This window comes from Podarcis raffonei, chromosome 8 (assembly GCF_027172205.1).
Source record: "Podarcis raffonei isolate rPodRaf1 chromosome 8, rPodRaf1.pri, whole genome shotgun sequence".
Taxonomy (NCBI): Eukaryota; Metazoa; Chordata; class Lepidosauria; order Squamata; family Lacertidae; genus Podarcis; species Podarcis raffonei.
This window is the reverse complement of record NC_070609.1, coordinates 25,207,918-25,229,911: the sequence shown is the minus strand read 5'-3', so window position 1 is coordinate 25,229,911 and position 21,994 is coordinate 25,207,918. Positions and strand designations below refer to the sequence as shown.

At 42.8% G+C, this 21,994-nt stretch overlaps 1 protein-coding gene across 2 annotated transcripts in view; it reads left to right on the top strand.

Moving 5' to 3' along the window:
* Positions 1-1,745: 1,745 nt before the first annotated feature.
* Positions 1,746-21,994, top strand: part of WASF2 (WASP family member 2) — a 44,433-nt gene continuing 24,184 nt past the window's right edge. The window contains exons 1-2 of one of the 2 annotated variants that reach the window (XM_053398629.1): positions 1,759-1,865; positions 2,684-2,803. The gene's annotated coding sequence lies outside the window, so the exon portion shown is untranslated. Of the gene's footprint in view, positions 1,866-2,683; positions 2,804-21,994 lie in introns of both variants that reach the window. The other variant, XM_053398628.1, reaches the window with a different exon arrangement.

Here is a 21,994-nt window from a genome sequence, read left to right as displayed (position 1 = left end):
GCAACATGCAGGTTGGGGAGAGAGAGAGAGAGCTGGCTGGCTTGTGTGTGGGGGGGACTTTTGCCTTCCTTTCCTGCCTCCGGTAAAACCCCTCTCCTGCATTCTTAGCCAGCTGCCTCTCTGCACACCCCTTTCGGCGCTCCTTATCCTTTCTATGTTTTTCCTTCCCTCCCTACTTAAAACGTGGTTCCAATCACGGATCCACATGGATCCTCAGGATCTTTGCATTGAGTCACCCCAAATTCACCATCAGATCACATAGCAATGATCTGATGCAAAAACAGGGCTGCAATGGTGCAAAAACATGGTTACAAAGCACGGATCCACATGGATCCTCAGGATCTTTGCATTGGGTCACCCCAAATTCACCATCAGATCACATAGCAATGATCTGATGCAAAAACAGGGCTGCAATGGTGCAAAAACGTGGTTACAAAGCATGGATCCACATGGATCCTCAGGATCTTTGCATTGGGTCACCCCAAATTCACCATCAGATCACATAGCATGTCCATGGCTACAGCCTGCACCAAAAAAATCATGCACCCACTGTTGCCTGGGGCTGCAATGGTACAAAAACGTGGTTACAAAGCATGGATCCACATGGATCCTCAGGATCTTTGCATTGGGTCACCCCAAATTCACCATCAGATCACATAGCATGTCCATGGCTACAGCCTGCACCAAAAAAATCACGCACCCACTGTTGCCTGGGGCTGCAATGGTACAAAAACGTGGTTACAAAGCATGGATCCACATGGATCCTCAGGATCTTTGCATTGGGCTACCCCAAACTCACCGTCAAATCACATGTCTGTGGCCGCAGCATGAAGCACAAAAATGATACATCCACTGTTTCATTCAGAATTTTTTTTTCTTGTTTTCCTCCTCTAAAAACTATGTGCATGTTATGGTCAGGTGCGTGTTATCGAGCGAAAAATACGGTAATAATGTTAGTGTTTAGAGTAGCCAGATGCAAACCGAGAACTTTAAAAGTTCCCGGAGCCTTGCCCCCTTTTGCACCTGGCGACCCTATTTTGTGCTTCATGAATGGAGAGGCCGCCGGCAGAGACGTCTGAAAGTACGTGGGTCCTATGCAAGTAAGATCCTCCCTCAGAAGGACTGGATTGACCGCAGGTTCCACTGAAAGAGAAGTCCCGAGCGAGCGCCACCCCGGCTCTCGCCGCTCCCTTCCGTCTCCGGAGTCTCAAAAAGCAAGCCCGCCCCTTTCCCCTTCTTGCAGTAATACCCCTAACGCGCCAGGGGGCGCCCTCCTTTTAAGCCCGAAGAGCAGAGCACTGGTCGGCCCCGCCCGGGCGAACGAACGAGAGGCCGGGCGAAACCACGAGGAGGTCAGTTCCCTGCTGAAAACTGACGCGAATTTATCAACAAAGAAATAACTTCTATTTAAAAGCAAAACAGCAACCGATAACAAGCTGTAACTTTCCCTTCTCAATCTATTGGCATTCGCTCCTAAACGTGCTTCACCTCCCCGACCTACCACTTTAACGCTCCCCCTACCCACCTCGACATTATGGTACGCCCCGCGTTGTTCCCTTATAAAAAAAATCAAAGAGGAGGCTCGGTTTGGGTGTGGTCATTTAAGAAATCTGGGTGGGTACGCAAATCGCGGAAGGTTACCAAGTGACTGACAGCACGGCTCGGCCAATGGCGCTGGGGCGGGAAGACACCGGCCGGCCAATGGGGGCGCGGACCGGCGGCGGAGCAGGCGGGGCCACCTTCAGTCAGCGCAGGCTGGGGCGGGGCGGCGGAGAGGAAAAGCTGTGGAATGGCGGCCGGCCGGGACAGGCCGCTTCGGTGCTGAGGAGTTCGGAGGGAGGCGCGGAGAAGGCGGCCGTGGGCGGGTAAGCCTCGCTCTGTGGCGGCGGGAGGGCGAGGCGCTGCCCTTTTCCGGGTGTCCGCTGGAGGGGCATGGGCAGGAGCGGTTATTATGGGATGGGGCAGTTTTTTTGCCTTCGCCCTGTGGGAAGAGGCTGACACGGGAGAGACCGAGGAGCGGCGGAGGGTCGTGGCGCGGGCGGGGCCTTCGGGCTTTCTGAACAGGAAGGTGTTGGGCAAAGGTGGGTGGGGGATCCGCGCCCTCCAGGTGCTGCCGGTCTACAACTCCCAGCATCCCTTAGCCTCGGCTGCGCTTGCTGGGGCTGATGGGAGTTGTAGTTCAACTTCATAGAGGGCCGCAGGGTCCTCAGCCCCTGGTGCAGGAAGCGGGCTGGGATGGCTACCTCCTCCCTTGAGTGTGTGTCTCGTCCCCTCTACCTTCTTCGTCAACGCCCTTCCTAGGCAGACCCGTCTTTTTGTAGGAGAAGTTGTTTCCCCCTTCACTACGAGCCACTGGTGTAACTTCTACTGATCGAAGTGGTTTTTATTCATCCCTTCGGCCAAAAGAAACAAGGAGAGTTAGGGGGTTCCCAGAGTGGGTTACGAATCACAGGATTAAGTGGGAGGAGGAAATAAGGAAATGTTTGAAAGTTTAGTTGGGTTCTGCTTTTAATAAGGGTTCATTTCGAAAATGAGAAACGTTGGTGTTGGTTGTGTTGGTCTAAGATGGTTTTTGTACTACGGAGCGTACAAGATGATATGCACACAGGCACGCACGCTTCTAAACTGCAATAGCTTGCTCTCTTGATAAATTCTGAAGCAAAGCACTCTTTCTACCATGCAGTCTCGCACTGCTTTCTAGGTGGAGGAGTTGGAGGTACAGATAGTATCAACTGGAGTACTTTGCTGCTGAAGCAAGAGATCGTTTTTTTGAGAGGGCAATCCTGTATGTCCTTAAGCAAAAGTAAGTTCCATTGTAAGAACCAATGTGATGTAGTGGTTAGAGCAGCCTTTCTCAACCTTGGGTCCTCAGGTGTTGTTGGACTATAACTCCCATTATTCCTGACCACTGGGCCTGCTAGCTAGGAATGATAGGAGTTGTAGTCCAACAACACCTGAGAACCCAAGGTTGAGAAAGTCTGGATTAGAGTGTCAGACTGCGACTGAGGTCCAAATCCTCATTCAGTCAGGATGCTCACTGAGTAATCCTGTTCCTGTTGCTATCTCTTAGCTTAACCTACCTGATACTAGGAATGTTGTCAAAGTAAAAAGGGAGAGAAATCATATATCCTGAGCTTCTTGAAGGAAGGGTGGGATAAAAATGAAATAAATCACAATATAACAATAATAGTTGTGCCCAGTACATTCCTGATCAATGTGTTTTGGATTGCAGCCTGAATTTATTGTCATCTGGCCAATGTAACATAGTAAAGCATTTTGCTTCTGTAATGTACATCAACTGCCTTGGCCCAGTATACCTGAAGGAGCATCTCTACCCCCATTGTTCAGCCCGGACACTGAGGTCCAGCTCCGAGGGCCTTCTGGAGGTTCCCTCACTGCAGTGAGGTTACAGGGAACCAGGCACAGGGCCTTCTCAGTAGTGGCACCCGCCCTGTGGAGCGCCCTCCCATCAGATGTCAAATAAATAAACAACTATCTGACTTTTAGAAGACATCCGAAGGCAGCCCTGTTTAGGGAAGTTTTTAATGTTTGAAGTTTTATTCTGTTTTTAATGTTCTGTTGAAAGCTGCCCAGAGTGGCTGGGGAAACCCAGCCAGATGGGCGGGGTAGGGATAATAATAATAATAATAATTAATAATAATAATAATTACACTACCACCCATACAGGGCAGATGCAGGAAACTTTTGTCCTGCCAAAGGTTGCTGAACTACAGCTCCCCATCATCCTTGGCCATTGTCCATGTTTCCTGGGTATGATGGGAGTTACAGTTCAACATCTGCAGGGCTGAAGGATGCCTACACACCTAGCATAGGAAATGCTGTTATATTAAAATGTAAAGTTGCTTTTTAACTGCACTTGGGGCATACTGAATTGGCAGTGCAAACAATACAAATGGGGAAAGTTCTGCAGCTGCAGAAAATTATTGCCCTTTTGAGAGCATAGGTATGAATGTACCCATTTGTGTGCTCCGCAACACAGCCCTTTTAGCTTATAGCAGGTTCTTGAGTTTGCCCTAAAGCAATGCATGTCCTTCTCCATCTCTTTCCACTTATCTGGTAAGCTTGTTTTGGGATTGGATTTCCTATCATTTCTTCCTTAGGGGTTCATCAGTTGCAAGTGATGGGGGAAACCGTTTATGAGTGAGGTGTTACAGTTAAATGTGTTGTGTGATAGGAAGGATGTGGGTACTCTGGGACTGGAAGAAGGGCAGGGTGTTATTGTGTTTATGATGGTGGAAGGTAGGACAACAGATATAGTGTAGGTGGCACAGCTAGGTAAAGACAATAAGAACAGGAAAGGGAATCCAGGAGGAATAAAGAGGACTTTGAATGCGGGTGGGACAGGCTTCTAACCCTATTGAATGTGAGGGTGTTGGTGCAGGAGACAAAGTATGAAGCAAGTCTGCAAAGAGATGGAGACTGTCTTAGTCATTAAAAGCAAAGATAGCTGTGTTGGTCTGTAAGGCTGGGGTGGGGGGGACCAAATGCAAAAGCTTAAGTTGGGCAAATCTTTTTTTTAAGACCAATACTTTTAGTTAGTCCCAATAAAGGTATTGCCCAGCTGTGGATTTTGTCATTTCAATTGTAGGACTCTTGGTAGGAGCATGGTAGATTAGGGAGTCTTTGTGGTTTATGTGGGGGAGGAGCCTAAATTGGGCCCTAGGATTAAGAAGTCCTGGTTTTTAAATCTATAAAGTGTATGACAAATGCCGTAGGCATGGCTGGAGGTCTTGGGGTAGTGATCTATGTATTTGTGACCTTAAAGTGTCAGTGTGACATGGACAATGATACCTTTGAGAAAGGTGGTCATCCTGTAATAAGAATGGTATCCATGCTCCTTGTTTTAATTTCAGATTTATGCTCTATTATAAAGGCAGTGGCAGGGCAGAGATAGAGGAATGTTGGCTTTGGGAGGCTCTTGGATTGTGAAATCCAGGGATACACTGAAAAATGCACCTGCACTCGGTTGGAGTTGTCCAGGTATAAGACTGGATTTTGTAACGTTGCCACCAGCATTGGGGCAATTGTGGTGCTCAGTAGCAAGTAATGAGACTCTATGCATCTGCACCTACAAGTTTAGACTTTGGAAAGGGAAGGAAGTTGTGTGCCTGAGGTCTCTCTTGTTGTCCTCAACTTTCGCCAAGGAGGTCAGAGCAGTACACATACAGTTTCCTGCATTTCATTCACACAGCAACCCTCTGATGTAGGATAGGCTGAGGAATTTGTGACAGGCCCAAGGTTGTACAGTGAGCAGTGTGACTGAGTGAGGATTTGAACCTGTTTCTCCTGATCCAAGTTCCATGCTTTGGCCATTACGCTGGCAATGGCATGCTACAGTAGGGGTGCCAGTTCTGGAATGCAGGAATGTTTCCTTTATATGATGAAATAGTTTGTTCCTTTAAGGCCACCTGAGGATCTCTTTAAGAAACATAACAGGCCTTATTTCTCAAGGAAACCTGGTGGATATTATGATCGGCTTGCTCCTGAACAAACCAACAAAGTTTATTAGCATTTTTGTTTATGTGGTATCATTTTCTGTATGTACGTTGATGGAATTTGTCTCCATGAAACTTGCTTTGCTTGTGAAAATCTCACCCTTTTTGTTGGCACATGCAGCCAGTCGCCCTTACTTGTAAAATCTATTATGGGTGGAATTGTTCTGGAATTTACTTGCATAGTAACCTTTTAAAATGCATATCAGTTTTCACTGGTGTGCAGTATTGGCTGTGAAACAATTGTCTGCTACTTATTAATTGCCCTTCACAGGGAGCTGCATTTTGGGTGCTTTTCTATATAAAAATAGGAGATATATTGAATGCTCAGCTAATGTTTGCCTATGTATGTAAGTAGAACAGTGCATAGCATAAAATTGCTTCCCTTTGCCATCAATACTAATATTAGAAATGGCTGAACTCCTTAATTGCCCTAGTACTTTACTGTAAATATCACTGGCAGCATTGCACCAGAACTGTCCTTGTTTTTAAGTTACCCCAAGATTCTTTGTTTACATAGCATTAATATCCTTTGCCTTTTTTCTATTTGTGTTATTTTATTTCTTAACGAGAGCCTTTTATACAATCGTTCAATATAAATTTCCCAAGGACTGTGCAACATAAAACCACAACAATCCAATAACAAAAATATAGTGGTACCTCGGGTTACAGACGCTTCAGGTTATGTGTTTGCGGGTTGCGCACTGTGCCGAACCCGGAAGTATCGGAACGGGTTACTTCCAGGTTTCAGCGCATGCGCAGGATTGCCAAATCACGCTTTGCACATGCGCAGAAGCGTCGAATCACAACCCGCGTGTGCGCAGACACGGTGCTGCGGGTTGTGAATGTGCCTCCCGCACTGATCACGTTCGCAAGCTGAGGTTCCACTGTACAGTTTAAACACACACACACACAAATCAAAGCTAATAAATAAAATAGAAGTTTATGCGTTGCTACCCATTTGGAATACATGACTGAGCCATTCAAAAATAAATCCCATTTGCCCACAAACATACCTTCCACAAACAGAAAATTAGGATTTGTCATGGTTCCCTCTTAAAGAAGGAAAAGAACTGGGGAACAGCTGGCCAGTGTCTGCATAGCATATCTGTGGAAATGAGTCATCTACAGACCAAATGGTCTCATACTAGTTTTATTAGAAATTCTATTTCAAGCCATATATAAAGTGTTTGTTATATTTAAGTTCTGATTGCTTTCTGCAATTATTAGTCTGCCAGAAGGTCTTGGTGCAAAGTAGATTCATTGCTTGAATTCCTGGTATACTTCTTGTGCAACTTTTCAAAACAGCCTGCAGTCTTATGCACACATACCTGTAAGTTCTGTTGAACTCAGTTAGTCTTAACTTCTGAGAGGACATATATTAGAGTGTCATGCCACTTTTAGGTTAATGTTATGTTGCATTGTATTCTGATAGGCATATGTTGTACACTACCCTGAAATCCTTTCAATAAAGGATGGCATACAAGTGTTTTTAAACAGGTGGAACAACTGATTTATTCATCACCCTTGACTAATCTCAATCTACTATGATGTCACTTACATTGTTTATCTTGGAATCCCCAGTAGAAAGGAGTAGGGAGGAACACTGCTTGGGTTATTGGGTGTGGCCATGATTACTTAAGTGTAAAGGAGTGGAGAAGCTTTCCAAATCTAGAATTGGATGTTTTTATTGTTCTGTAATGAGAAATTCCAATTTACCTTTTAGCACAGCCTTTTAGATTTAGTTTAAAATTAAATATCTTTGAAATAAGCCTTCCTAGGAGGATGTGGGTGGCACTGTGGTCTAAACCACTGAGTCTAGGACTTGCTGATCGGAAGGTTGGCGGTTCGAATCCCTGTGACGGGGCGAGTTCCTGTTGCTCGGTCCCAGCTCCTGCCAACCTAGCAGTTCGAAAGCATGTCAAAGTGCAAGTAGATAAATGAAGTGAGCCAACTAACATTAAGAAAACTGAACCTGCCTATCCTTGGAATAAATACTTGTACCTCTTCAGGAAATCATGCTGCAACATGAAAAGAAGCTGCAAGCACAGTTTAAGAGGGGACTGACTATGGCTCTTAAGGGTAAAGGTAAAGGACCCCTGGCAGTTAAGTCCAGTTGCAGAAAACTCTGGGGTTGCAGTGCTCATCTTGCTTTAGTGGCCGAGGGAGCCGACGTTTGTCTGCAGAGGGTTTTCCCGGGTCATGGGGCCAGCATGACTAAGCCGCTTCTGGCAAAACCAGAGCAGCGCACAGAAATGCCGTTTACCTTCCCGTCGGAGCGGTATCTATTTCTCACAATAAGTCATGGTTGATAACTTATTTTAAATGAGCAGTGTACCAATGCCTGCTGCTCCATCACACCCCCTGTGTTCCATCTCTAGTGCAAACAAGAGCAACAAGCCAAGACTTTTGGCTTGGCATTAATGTCCAAACACCAGCATTGTGTTTTATGCCTGTGTAACAAACCATGATCATGGTTTGTTCTTGGCTGGTGTGTAGTACGTCCTGGTTTGGATGTCAGACTTCATGGCTTGTTACTTCTGCTTGCCCCAGGGGAAGAGCGAAGCAGAACCAACTAGGGAAGCATGTACTATTACTCTGTTCATGCAAGGTAACCCGTTTAATCATAACTTATGGTGATGTGTGAACTAAGTTACCCCATCAGGAGGCAGACACTGGCTGTTAGTGCATTGCTTTATTTGTATTTGTATTTATATATCAGATTTGCGAATCCCCAGTAGATGTTTTCTCTTTCTTGTGTTTTCAAGGCTTCTTATATTTTGTTTTTGCTTGTATACAAAGTATATGCTGCTAAATCTTATGGTGCCTACTCAGTGCTTAACCAAACAAGAAAAGTTGAGTAGTGCCTAATGGATTGGTATTCCAGTTAATACAGCATTTGTTATACACATTATAGCTTTAAAAAGCAGCTTAAAAATGTAAAACTGTGATGTGGCATGAATATCAAGTCTCCTGCATTGCTACAGTCTTGGAAAAGCACACAACATCCTTCTGTTACAATTGCATAGAGGTTTTTATATCTGCTTAACTGTTGTGGTTCCCCCAAATCTTAAAAATTATAGTTTGCTGATAGTGCTGCAGCCTTTTTCTCAATTTGGAAGTGGGCGTAGCAGGTATGAATCTTGCAGTTGAAACATAGTGGTTGGGGATTATTCTCTCCTTGGCTCCAACCTGGAGATGAGGTTAGGTCCCCTCTCACATTTGCCAAAGGGTAATGGGACACTTGCCAAAGGGTAATGGTGACAGCAGTCACCAAATTAAAAGACGCCTGCTTCTTGGGAGAAAAGCAATGACAAACCTAGACAGCATCTTAAAAAGTAGAGACATCACCTTGCCAACAAAGGTCCGTATAGTAAAAGCTATGGTTTTCCCAGTAGTGATGTATGGAAGTGAGAGCTAGACCATAAGGAAGGCTGATCGCCGAAGAATTGATGCTTTTGAATTATGGTGCTGGAGGAGACTCTTGAGAGTCCCATGGACTGCAAGAAGATCAAACCTATCCATTCTGAAGGAAATCAGCCCTGAGTGCTCACTGGAAGGACAGAACCTGAAGCTGAGGCTCCAATACTTTGGCCACCTCATGAGACGAGAAGACTACCTGGAAAAGACCCTGGTGTTGGGAAAGATGGAGGGCACAAGGAGAAGGGGACGACAGAGGATGAGATGGTTGGATGGTGTTCTTGAAGCTACCAGCATGAGTTTGATCAAATTGCGGGAGGCAGTGGAGGACAGAAGTGCCTGGCGTGCTCTGGTCCGTGGGGTCACGAAGAGTCGGACACGACTAAACGACTAAACAACAACAACAATGGGACACTTGTCTATGGTGATTGAAATTGTGGATTCCTGCTCTTACATCTCTCTTCCCCACTTGCGCATTTAAAATGCTGAACTGGCACTTACATGGTTCGATACATTTTAAAGCATACCCCCCCCCCAATTTTTTTTAGCACAGTGCTATTGGGTTAAAAGAGTCCATTAGAGGGATAACTTCACTTCCAATAGTAGGTCTGAAAAAATGATAGTAGCAATTTGCCATTGGAGGTTGTCTGCTTTTTTGCATGTCCTAGTCACCAGGATAGGTTTTCACTTACTTATTCCCTAGACACTGCAGCTTTCACAGATGATAAGGCTATTAAGGAGAAGCAGGGGTACAGCTGTACAAGGATCCAGTTTTTCTCCTGGCATTCAATGTTCCTACTCAAGTTTTATTTTTATGTTCTTAATTCTCCCTACATTACTGAACTTTCGGATTCTGATCATCTGTTTATCTCTTTTTTTCCCATGGGCCTGAATAAAGTCTGTGTGCAGTTTATTTTAGCCTTGTATCTACTATGATAGAAATAAATGTCTCCAAACAGATGACTCATAGAAGACAGAGTTGAGTTTTCTCTTGAGACATAGGCAAAAGGGGAGGTGGGACTATTGTTCATTTAGCCTCACTTTGCATCAAAGTTCCACATTCCCTGTAATAAGTATAGGATGTCAGGTATACAAGAAAATGCTGAACAAGTATTAAATGTCTATCCAGGATTAATAGACACTCTCATACTTGTTTTTCAGCTTGGTAGTAACCATTAGGTATATTTTATTTTTTACTTTCGGACTTGCTCAAAGTGAAGCTACTTAAATGGAATTTAACTTAGGGATAGTAAGTGTGGTTAAGATGGTTTTGCTCCTGAGGCTGTTGTTCCCACTTGCTTTCTTGCATTCATTGTCTTTGATTCTCTGCATATAGTTTTGCAGGGGGAAACGTGATAGTGTCCTTTGGCCTTCAAGCAGCTTTACAGTGAGATACTCCAAATTGCATCCATGGGCGAAAAACATTCCATGTGGGGCATGTTGCTATGGCTGCAACATGCGCAGAATGCAAGCAGTAGAGCCTAATTGGGAATGAGTGCTGGTACAGTGGTACCTCAGGTTAAGTACTTAATTCGTTCCGGAGGTCCGTTCTTAACCTGAAACTGTTCTTAACCTGAAGCACCACTTTAGTGCACTGCCGGAGCACCATTTCTGTTCTCATCCTGAAGCAAAGTTCTTAACCCAAGGTTATTATTTCTGGCTTACCAGAGTATGTAACCTGAGGTACCACTGTACTCTCAAGGTTCAACTAAAAAGACCTCTTTAAGTGGTGTAAGAGCAGAAGTGATAGTTCCCCTTTTGCACACATCTGCTTGTATATGCAACAGCTGGTTCCATATATAGCTATAATATACACCTATAATATACGAGTTCGCTGGTGGGATTAGTCCCATAGCCCATTTAGTTTAGCACTGTAACTCAAATAAAGGCCTGTTGTATGGTGAAGGTAGCCATTTCTTATTTTTCTCTTGCCTTTGATAGTAAGAGGTACACTGTCTCTTGTCACACAATTTCCATTCTTAAGCCATAGTGAAAACCATAATTAGACCTAGCCTTCATGAATTTGTGTAATCCCTTTTAAATCACATAAATGCTAGAGGTCATCCTAACATTTTGTGCCAGTGAATTAAAGGTGGCTATGAGTTGAAACTGTCTGATTCTTTTCAGATATATCTTCTCCCCAATCATGAGGACTAGAATCATTCTTTGGGAAAAGTCTTGAGAGACTGAATATCTCAGAATGTCAAATCCTCTGCTACATTCTGTATTCTGTGAGGAGCATTTAAAGGTAAAAAGAATAAAGGTGACTCACAGCCCCGAGGATTTGACCCATTCTCTCTGACTAACCCAGCCAGTGACTTCCAGCAGTAAAACATCTGAATCCTGTTCTGCTAATTCTAGCAGCTTCTGGGTCTGGTTCATTGGAGAAATCTTCTGAAGGCAACTTGCACAAAGGCTTAACTGTGCCTCTGAGAGTGCAAAAGCTGTCTGTTTCCCCAGAGAAATGCCCTTGACCTACCTATTTTACAAAGCAGCATTTAAAAAAAAACCCTCTGAGAAACCAGAACAGCATCAAGGGCATTTCTGTGAAACTTTGCTTTACGTAAGAGGCTTCAGTTAGCCCTCATTCCTGAGCAAGGCAGATATTATAAAGCCTTCACGATAAAAGGACATAGAATCTCAGGTTTACATTGGTGATGACCCTAGTGGTGTGTGTGTGTGTGTGTGTGTGTGTGTGTGTGTGTGTGTGTTTTTAAAACCACCTCTATTTTAAATTATTTCTGAAACAAATAAATTAAAATAAAGCAACTAATTATAGCACTGGGGACAAGGAATGTGTATTTCCAGACTAAGAGCTTAAATTAGTGGGTTACATAAGCTGTTTTTGAATATATTGACATATAGGTCATTTATTGCAATCTGCCTTCAATAGATGACAGAAAATATAACTATCAAGAAAGTGATCTACAGGCCTCTTGTAATCTCCTGGGTCTGTGCTGCTATATTGGTTATCAACAAATAGTCTCAGATATTTGCAAAGCAGCATTGGGCAGATGGATACTTATTTTCGCTGAGCAGCAAGCTGAGATTTGCAGTTGCTAAGGGTATATATCTTATAACCTTTAGGATAATAACTTTTGGTCTCATTGATTAAATCCAGTGATTTTCTATCTATGGGTGTGGTATGGTACCTTGTTCTCATAGTTCAGGCCTATGGCAAGTTCACCAGATATAGTACTTAAACTACTTTTCCTTTTCAAACCTTCGTCAACACTGGCCAAATCTTACCATTGTGCATCACTTAAGTTCATCAGATTTATGATGCCATCAGTTTAAAAAGTGCTTTGTCTATCTTTGAGGCATGGAGATGTTTTCGAGGCCAGAGCCTCAAGTTTCTTTATCTGGTTTCCACCACCCCCACTCCCTGTTCCCATAACTTAATGTCTCTTGTTTCTATTTTTTTCCCAGTAGTAAGAACCTAAGTGGCATAAAAATGTAGTAGCACTTTTAAAATTTGCAGTATATCTGATTGATTTCTCAAAAAGTTAAATCTCTCAAGTATTTTTAAGATGCGGAAATTGCAAGAACTGAGACCTGGAAATACTGGTACCTAGAGAAATTTACTTATTAGCTAACACTTTATCATCCTGGAGGGTTTAAGTGAACCCAAAATATTTGCATTGGCTCTTGAAGTTGCTGTTCTATTGTATTTGATTTTTCTGTACATTGCTTTTGTGATTTTTAAAAAAATACAAAATAAATAAATTTACTAAATCAAATCATGGCTATATTCCATGAATTTGTCAAATCCCCTTTTAATGACTTATTGGCTACTGTCCATCTCTACCCATCTTGCCCGTGAATTCCATAAACTAATGGATGTGAGGGTACTTGTAGTTGCTTATTACTGCAGTACTTTGAACTACCTCTCTTTTGTAGTTGTAATTGGACTTTATGTCCTCTCTGACATAAAGAACACTATCACTTCCAGTACATCCTACCCTCTTCTTCCTATGCAGCTTTTAGCCGGGAATAAATGTTCCACTGACTTTCTCCATTCCATCAGGCTTCTGATATTTTTACTTTATTGGTGGTCTCTTTTAGCATCAAGTGCTCTACCTCCTCAATCTTGGCTTGGTGGTTTCTAGTTGACTAACAGAATGCTTTAAGAACTGGTGGTAGTCAGTATATTTTAGCTCTTGCCTTTCTGTTATTCCTGAGTTTAGTGAACTATCCAGTTGCTTGGTTACACCAGAAATAACATCTGGACTACCAAGAAGCTGCTTAGGTTCTTGATTTCCTAGTTTTTTGTTTGCATTTGTTTGTTTGTTTTAAATACAGTGGTGCCCCGCAAGACGAATGCCTCGCAAGACGGAAAACCCGCTAGACGAAAGGGTTTTCCGTTTTGGAGGTGCTTTGCAAAACGAATTTCCTATGGGCTTGCTTCGCAAGACGAAAATGTCTTGTGAGTTCCTGCGGGGTTTTTTCCCTCCCCCCCCTTTTCCCAAGCCGCTAAGCCACTTAACAGCTGATCGCTAAGCCGCTTAACAGCTGATCCGCTAAGCCGCTTAACAGCTGATCCGCTAAGCCGCTTATCAGCTGATCCGCTAAGCCCGCTAATAGCGCTAATCCACTAAGCCGCTAATGGGCTTGCTTCGCAAGACGAAAAAACCGCAAGATGAAGAGACTCGCGGAACGGATTCTTTTCGTCTTGCGAGGCACCACTGTAATCTTTTCCTCAGATGCAACTACTGTATTTAGCCACTAGTAAGCGTGTCTGTATTTGTGCAACTAAATGTCTCACAAGCAAAGACTGAAGAAGAAGCCTAAGATGTTAATGAGGACAGGAGCTCAGATTGCAAACCCACTTTAGCGTAGCATGGTCACTGATGAGACCGGAAGGCGCCCCAAGATTTTTAACCTGGGTATTTTGTGAAGTTTTATCCTGATTCCCGTAACTTCTGTTTCTTAAACTGAATTTTATCCTGAGGAAGTAAAACATGAGTTTGAAGTATAGATTGCTAACAAAAAATATAATGTGTTCAGAGCTCAACTCCTTTTCTGTCTTGGTACCATTTGTATACAGGCATTCCTGGAACCCACGTATGTTAACGGAGTGTGCATAAGTCTGCCCCACCCAGTTATGCCTTCCCCCAGTTTCATCCCCTTTCTACCTTCTTCAGGATTACACGTCAGTTGGACACATGCAAAATCTTTGCCGCCTGTATTCTTATTTGAAATGCTTGAGACAGTTTTGTTTTTTAAAAAAAGTTCATTTCCAAAAAATTATCTGTAAAAACATTTTAAGAAGATAAAATTGACTGCCATAAATTTTGTAATGTCAAAGGTTGACTGAATAATATGAATGCAGCCATGATTAATTTAAGATATTAAATCTATTCAGGCAAGAATGCGTGTACATATTGTAATGACTTCCTTTTCGTACAATTAAAGTAATTGGATTATATTTAATGAGCTATTTACATTTAATAATTAAGAAAAGACTTATCTTTCCAGTATTCCCTAAGTGCAACAAACGGAAGGGTGGGGGCATTCAGTACTGGGATATAATTAACAAGCCATAAGTTGAAACTGAAAGAGCTGCTGAGCTGCTGTGGAAAAGACTGCTTTATTCCTGTAATTTAGAATTGCTATTGAAAGAGCAGTGCATAATTTAGAATCTGCATTAAGGGAAAGCATTAAGGGAAAGAGAGCTGACTGCTTCTAGGGACTTTCTTGTATGATACAATTTTGGGCACACATCCTGGAGAATGCCAACAGATAACCATTCCTAGCTAGATACAATGTGAGAGGAAGGAAATGTCTGTAAAGGGAAGATAAATTTTCTGCTTTTTCTGTAGGGAAGCAACCCTCTCTTTTGTAGTCTGGCTCTAGCACATGTAAATTTTAAGAGAGGAGAAGATGCAGGGTATTTCCCCGGTGAAGAATGCAGTATGCCAGCCATGAGCAAATGAGAGTGAACTATCCTTAGATGTACTTTGATCCTGGAGTAACCCCTTTTGTAAATAGGTGCATAAAGGTTCTGGCTACAATATATATTGATATATTGTCCCAAACGAGTTTGAAGGCAGTATCGTGATACTGGTTTCATAATTTTTGACCTGGTAATATATTGCGAATCGTGATGTGTGCTTGTGTGTGCTATGCAAAAATCACAGTGTAGGAAAAACCATGATGCCAATCAATGCCTCTACATAGCTCCATCCTTATTTCAGACATCAAGATATAGTGGTATATCACAATGTTTAGCTGGTGATGAAAAAACAGGTAATGCCCAGCCTACTGTTCACCTCTACATAGTTCCACCCATATTTCAGACATTGTAATGTATCAGTAAATTATGATGTTTAACTGGTATACGTATCACCCAGCCCTAGTCTATGCACACACAAACACACATAGAGAGACGCATGTATGCTAATAATTTGTGGAATGTCTTTGGGCATGGAAGCAGAAACTAAGCAGTTTACAAATGCTTTCTTGTTTGGTCACCTCAAGGTGTTTATTTGTCACAGACAAGTGATGATTTACAAGTTTTCTTAATCTCTTTGCAACTGCTGCTGGGATACTGAAAAGCATAGGAGGGTTTTAAGGATGTGCCACCTATGGTACACCAGTTGTTTGTAGCTGCCCTCACCCATGTCATTGGAGTAGAGGTCATCTATAGTTGAGGAGGCTTGAAGTGTTCCCCCACCCCTTCACCTGGGAAAGTTCATGGCTTCGTTTATTGCTGACCAGCCTAGAATCCTTTGCACATCTTCTCAAAGATAAGCCATGTTGGTAAGTAGCCATGGAGTAATTGTTGCATCAATAACTGTTTGAATTCTCTGCTTGAGTTTTTGGTGGTGTGGAATATGCTAGTGCTGCAGTTTTCACAAATTAGGTGGGCAACTGAAACACACTGTAGAACAAGGAGTGTGGAACCCTTTTCAGCCCAAGGGCCACATTTCCTAATGTGGATCTTATGGAGGCTGCATGTTGTTGGTGGGCAGGACTAGAGGTGAAAGTGTGTGGAACAGTGGATGTGGCTCCTGCCTTTGTACCATAGGCTACATTCCAGCCATACAAAAGTCAGAGGTTTCTGTACACACCATGCCTCACCACCATCCATCCAAACAGTCAAATAACATTATCACATGGATCAATTTTATCCAGCCAAAACCTATTAAGAAGAGCATGGAGCAGGCCCAGTGAGGGGTGTAGTCTGGCATTGCCTAGGACACCTTCCAAGGACCAGATGGAGAGGCCTGGAGGTTTGCATTCAGTCCCCGGGCCTGAGCTTTCTTTCCCTTCTGTAATATATTTGCCAACTAGTTGGACTAGCATTAGGCCATACAAAGTGGCTTCAGTCTGTAGAATTGAATCAAAATCTCTCACTAATAACTTAGGGGGTAAACTAGGTTTCCTATTTGAGGTTGCACCTCAAAATCTGGTCGCAATCACTGCACAACCAGAGGAGTCATAGATCATGCATGTAAACAGCCCCCAACTGCATTGTTTCACCTATTTGCAGAAAGTGTATGTGCCTATGTGACCCACAAGAGCAAGACTAATCTGCTACTCACACAGTATTGTTACTAGCTTTGGGCAAGTGACTTACAGGCTTAGAGGTGGTGTAGGGTTAAGAAGAATCCCACAGTTTATATTGCCAAATCACCAACTTCTCTGTTTGGTTGTCTCCCTCTCCTGCCTATAATGAACTCACTTGCTGGTGATAGTGGTGATCTTTATTGGTCTTTATTATTGCAAATTAGAAATAAGTGAATTGGTATAGTTTGATTTTCTCATTAGTAAGACATTTGCTTTGGTTAGACTGGGGCATGCTGTATTTGCGAAACATGACCAGAAAACAGACTCATTTTTAAAAAGCTGGTTAAAGAACATAAATAGCACTTTTGAGATGCAGAAGGTGCTGAAGGCATGTTCTCCTCACTGCCTGTTTATTAGTGACAGTTGAAACATGCTGCACATGTGCACACTGCACCTTTTTATGTCCGGAAGATACCTGCTCTTAGAGCAGCTCTGTTAATTTGTGGGCTTGAGTTAATATTTACCATCCACAGAAATGTGTGTACTAATATGTCAGAATGGTGGGATGAGTGCCCCTTCCCAGAACACGTTCCTGGAGTCAAACTGGCATTGTGGCTTTGCAAAACATGAATCTGAGAATGAATAACCATTCTGTCATTCTTCATTTAAATGTGCATGCTTTTTTGAAACTTGCTGATATTCAGACATAAAACATAAAGTAACAGTTAATCAACCCTTGACCAAGTCAGTCATTAGCTTGTTGACTTACCGGTAAATTCCTGTGATACCCAACTTACTGTGATAGGATTTTTTCCATTGGAAGGAAATATTAGTTTTAATCTATTCCATGCTACTCACTCACTATAAATTATATAACCATTTATACAATGTGGGAAAGCTTTTGCCCCTTATTCATTTCCCTTATCTGTCATTTATTGCATACAGTTCTAATATTGAAGGTTCATAATGCCTTGGATGCTTGAATAGCTGAAACCAGCTTCCATGGTTGTAGCTCTCTGTAGCAGGGGTTGTATTGTTTATTGTAGAAAAACAAGCTGCAAGAATTAACATTGTGGAATCATGCCATATTAAAGGGGCATGGGAGTGTGCCTTTAGTACATTGTAAGCCTCAAAATTATACAGCTTATAAAAATGGCACCTGTTGAACTAATAACTTGAAAGTTGGGATATACGAGCTACCTGATGGAGTCTACCAATGTGCCAAATGTTGACCTGATCCATGTTTCCTAGCACTGTTGTGAATGATGGTGCCAAAAAATAATTGTTAAAGCAAGTTTAAAGAGGCAACAACAAAAAGTGCAACTTTGCAGAGTGAAGATGATTTGCATGCAGAAATGGGTTGCTTAATCATTTACATTTCAATGCATTTGTTGACCAGTTACTCTCCTCACTCCCAAAGGCTCCCTCAGAATTTACATAAAGTATAAAGTTAGACAGTTGAGCTCACTGATCTTAGCCCCACACATATTTTTTTCCTGTTGCAAGACGATGTTGGAAATGGACAGTTTAAATAAAGAAGAGCTGTTCTGGATGAAGATCTTCAGCTCCTCGGGAGAGGGAGGGACATCCAGCTCTTCCAAGACAAGCAGAGTCTGGATGCTGTCAATTGCTGTGTCGAAGGCCATGCTTTCCCATGAGTACAGTTATCGGTAGTGCTCTGCCCATCACTTCATCTGCTTGCTGCAGTCTGTGATGGTCTCTCCAGACAAAGTTTTCAGCGGTGAAGTTTTTCCAACTGTTGTTCCAAAGGCTTTCTTTATGTCTTTGGACATTTTACCCTACAGGTACTAGAAATCTTGTCAATTGGATGAACACTGGTTACTGCAGTTATCCAATTTTAATTGGTAACTTAGTATTTGAGGAACTAAACCTTTGTCTAGATATTTTCATTTGTGTATTAGTTTGCAGTGATTAACACACACACACGTAAACTGACCAATTTTTGTTCAGGCAAGCATTTTTGTGAATCTCTTAAAGAGATTAATATTTTCAATTTGTGGGTACCAGGATGAGGAATAGCCTAGGATTCTCTTAGTGCTGCATTTAAGCTGATTGAGCTGTGAGACTTTTATTCTGCTCTGGGTTCCTCATGAGGAAAGAAATAAAACCTGTTATGAGGGTATAGTGAGGACCACACGTGAACTAACTTCCTTATGATTAGGAAATGTGAGAGGTCAGAGTTTTTGTTTTTTTATTTGTGGTGAATATCCATGCCTCTTAGGGTTGTTGGGAGAAGAGGATCCTGTTCAAATCACTATAGCTGCCCTTTCCTACCAATTATTATTTGGCTGCTGGCTACAGCAGGGCAGCTATAGCCAGCAATGACAGATGAACCCATGATATTTGCGAAAGAATAAGTGCTCATTACAGGGAGAGAATAAGCACTCATTACAGGCGGAAAGCAATAGCATGTGGCATCACGTGGTAGTTGCTTCATAATTATCACTCTAGTGCCGATTGCTGAGGCACCTCCCTTAGGTTGCCCTGTAATTCTAGTGCCCTGGATTTACAGCATCCTTTTCTGTGAATATTGCTCTGGGCCCTCAGCCGAACTTTTTGCTGAACATCCTTTTTATTTTTTTGGTCTCTGCATGTATTTCCAGTGTTGTTTTTCTTGCCTTTTCCCTGGCCTTTTGGAGTTTCACAAAGCCAGACTTTCTGGCTTTTTCAAGGAGGAACTGCTACTGCTGAGAGACGCTTAAAGCTAGTTGTCTTTTTAGATGTTGGAAGGAACAGTTGGCCTGTGTTGGCAGAATGAAACAGGACTTCTAGCTCTGTGGCCTGATGAGAATTTCAGATTTGATGATCCTCTTTCTCCCTTGCTTCCAAACCTTCTGGTGTGTCTGATCCACCAGTGGGCATTCTCAAAAGCTATCCCTGAGGTTCCGCTTGGCTTTGCTGTTTGGGTTTGTAGGGTGTGTGTGTTGGGGGGGGGGAATAATTTGCAACTACAGGCATCTCACTTACACGTGATCGATTTGAGTGTGACCGTGTTTATGCGTGGAGCCAGGAAATAATGAAAGAATTCAATTCAAATCAGGAAATGGCATGAGAGAGCTGGAGAGTCCTTGTGGCTCATGAGGAGACTCTCCCCGAAGCCAGAAGAAGACATCAGTGAGGGTGGAGGAAGCCCTGAAGAAACCAGAGGAGCAGTGAGGCTTTGTTTACACTGTTCAACCTCCCTGTCTAACAGCTGGTATACGAGGTAGAACAGCAGCAGCTGCTCTCTGATGTGTTCTCCAGCCTCCTGCTGGCCCCAGAGCTTCAATTCTAGTTGTGGATATTTTTGGATACAGAATTTATGGTACGGCAAAAAAAAGAAAAGTGGCAGAGAGGGCATTTAAAAGGTGTTTAGCAGGTACTCCCTGCTTTACATGATCTTCACTTATGTGCATAGGACCCTGGAATGTAACCCCCCATGTAAGTGGGGGGGAGGTCTCGTCTGTAGAAATGCTCCAGAAACGCTTGCCTTTGGTTCAGGGTCAGGTATCTGAGTTATTGCAAAAGTGCTCAGTTCCTAAAGATGCCAGACCTTTGGGGGGATGGTTTGCTGCTAACAGACAGCCATTGTGGCTGTGCTAGCTTAAAGATGTTTCACACAGATGGTGTTTAGTAAAAGGTAATCTCTCACAGTAAAGAAGAAGTGAAATTGGTAAAGTCCATGTGTGGTTCCTCCCCACCCTTTTTTGTCTTCACTCTCACCTTTAAGTATCAGTGCTAAAGCAGGCTCCCAATTTCCTCTGGCTTACTTGAAGTGGTTCTTACGGTTGTGTTGGGGAGGGTGGGGCATATGTTGGCTTCCTTCCTTTCTGTGTTCACAGCTTTTTTAAAAAAAATAACACCCCCCCCCAACAGTTTGGTGCCAAAAGATTGCTGCCATGCGGTATCTTTTCTGGAAGGGCATTTGTGATCTTTGGCACTGCAACTGTGTTGGTCTGCTTTGTTTAGGGCAGTTGTTCTCTAACTTTTTTCTCTGGGTCGCACTTTCAGAATAATTTTTTTAATTGATAGAAATGAAATGGAAAACAAAAAGAAGCACCTCCTAGCAGTGCTTGTTTTGTAACAGAACACAACTGCAGCTCCATGTTGGAGTAGATGACCGTTAGAGTCCCTTCCAACTCTGCAATTCTGTGCTTCTGTAAAATTTTATAACAAGCATAGGCAAACTCGGCCCTCCAGATGTTTTGGGACTACAATTCCCATCATCCTTGACCACTGGTCCTGTTAGCTAGGGATGATGGGAGTTGTAGTCCCAAAACATCTGGAGGGCCGTGTTTGCCTATGCCTCCTTTATAATATGGTCATGGGATAGTCAGAAAGTAAAAAAAAAAACCAATGCAGCTACGTAAGAACATGAATCATTCTCAAAATACAATATTGATTGTCCTTGAATCTTCCCACCACAATTGCTATTTTCTCCTGCCACACCCTTTGAGAACCACTGGTTTTGGGACACATTACCTGGGTACATGCTTATGTGTTTGGTGTTATGCAAGAGTAGCTTCTTCAGCTCATGTGGTAAGTTTGTCTGTATCATGTTTCGAGAGTGCTATATGGGGTTTAATGTTTTTTATATTCTAGGTTGCTTTGGGGCACTGTCCTGTGTATGAAAAAAGGTTAATAAATGTAAATAGATAAATAAGCAATATATTTAGCTGTACTTAGCATGTGGTTGCTAGTGCACTCTATGCAAGTGGGAGACTTCTGTCTCTGACATAGCTGCTGTTCAGTGCTAGAAATAGCCAGTAAGTTTTGTATGTGGACCATTTGGACCACAGCTCAGCCATTTCTGTTTTCTGAAGCTTAAAATAACCACAACCCCACAGGATTATGTCAGCATTATGATTGCCACAGGTCAGGAAGGCTGCTATTGTCGGATCTCTGGTCAAGATACATAACGCAGGCAGAGTTCCTCCACCCTCATATTTTGAGGTTACAAAGTCATATGTTGGCAGGGTGCCCACAGACACTCAACAGTCCAGGTGGCGCTCTTCTTTACTATTGCCATGGAAGTCAGGCCTTTTCAGTGTGCCTCCTAGGTATGGAAGCAAGTGACTAATCTTGGAGTGCTTTTACATTGTCTTCTACAATTTCCACAGAACAAACCTGAGGTAAACTTTCAGAGAGCAAAACTTGTAAAGCAAAGATTTCTTCTCTTTAGTACTGTTTCTATATGACTGGTGGATGATCCGTCTCCCTGCCCCCTTTTTTGGTTCTGTTGCTTGTGCTTGCACTTTTATTTCCTCTTCCTTTCTTTTATTTTTTATTTTTAAATCCATTACAATCCACTCCTTCCCTTTTTCCTTTTTACATTTGTCTTCCTTCTCACATTCTTGCTTATGTGTTTCTGATATGCCAAACTTGATTCTTAGGCTGATTCTTGAGCGTTCCATTTCTACCTCCTGTGATGGTGCAGCGTGTATTTCAAAGAATCACAGAACTGAAAGGGACTGTGAAGGTCATAGAGTCTAGCCCCCTGTTTTGCCCAATGTGGGGCTCCAGTGCATGCCCCTGAGATTAAGAGTCTC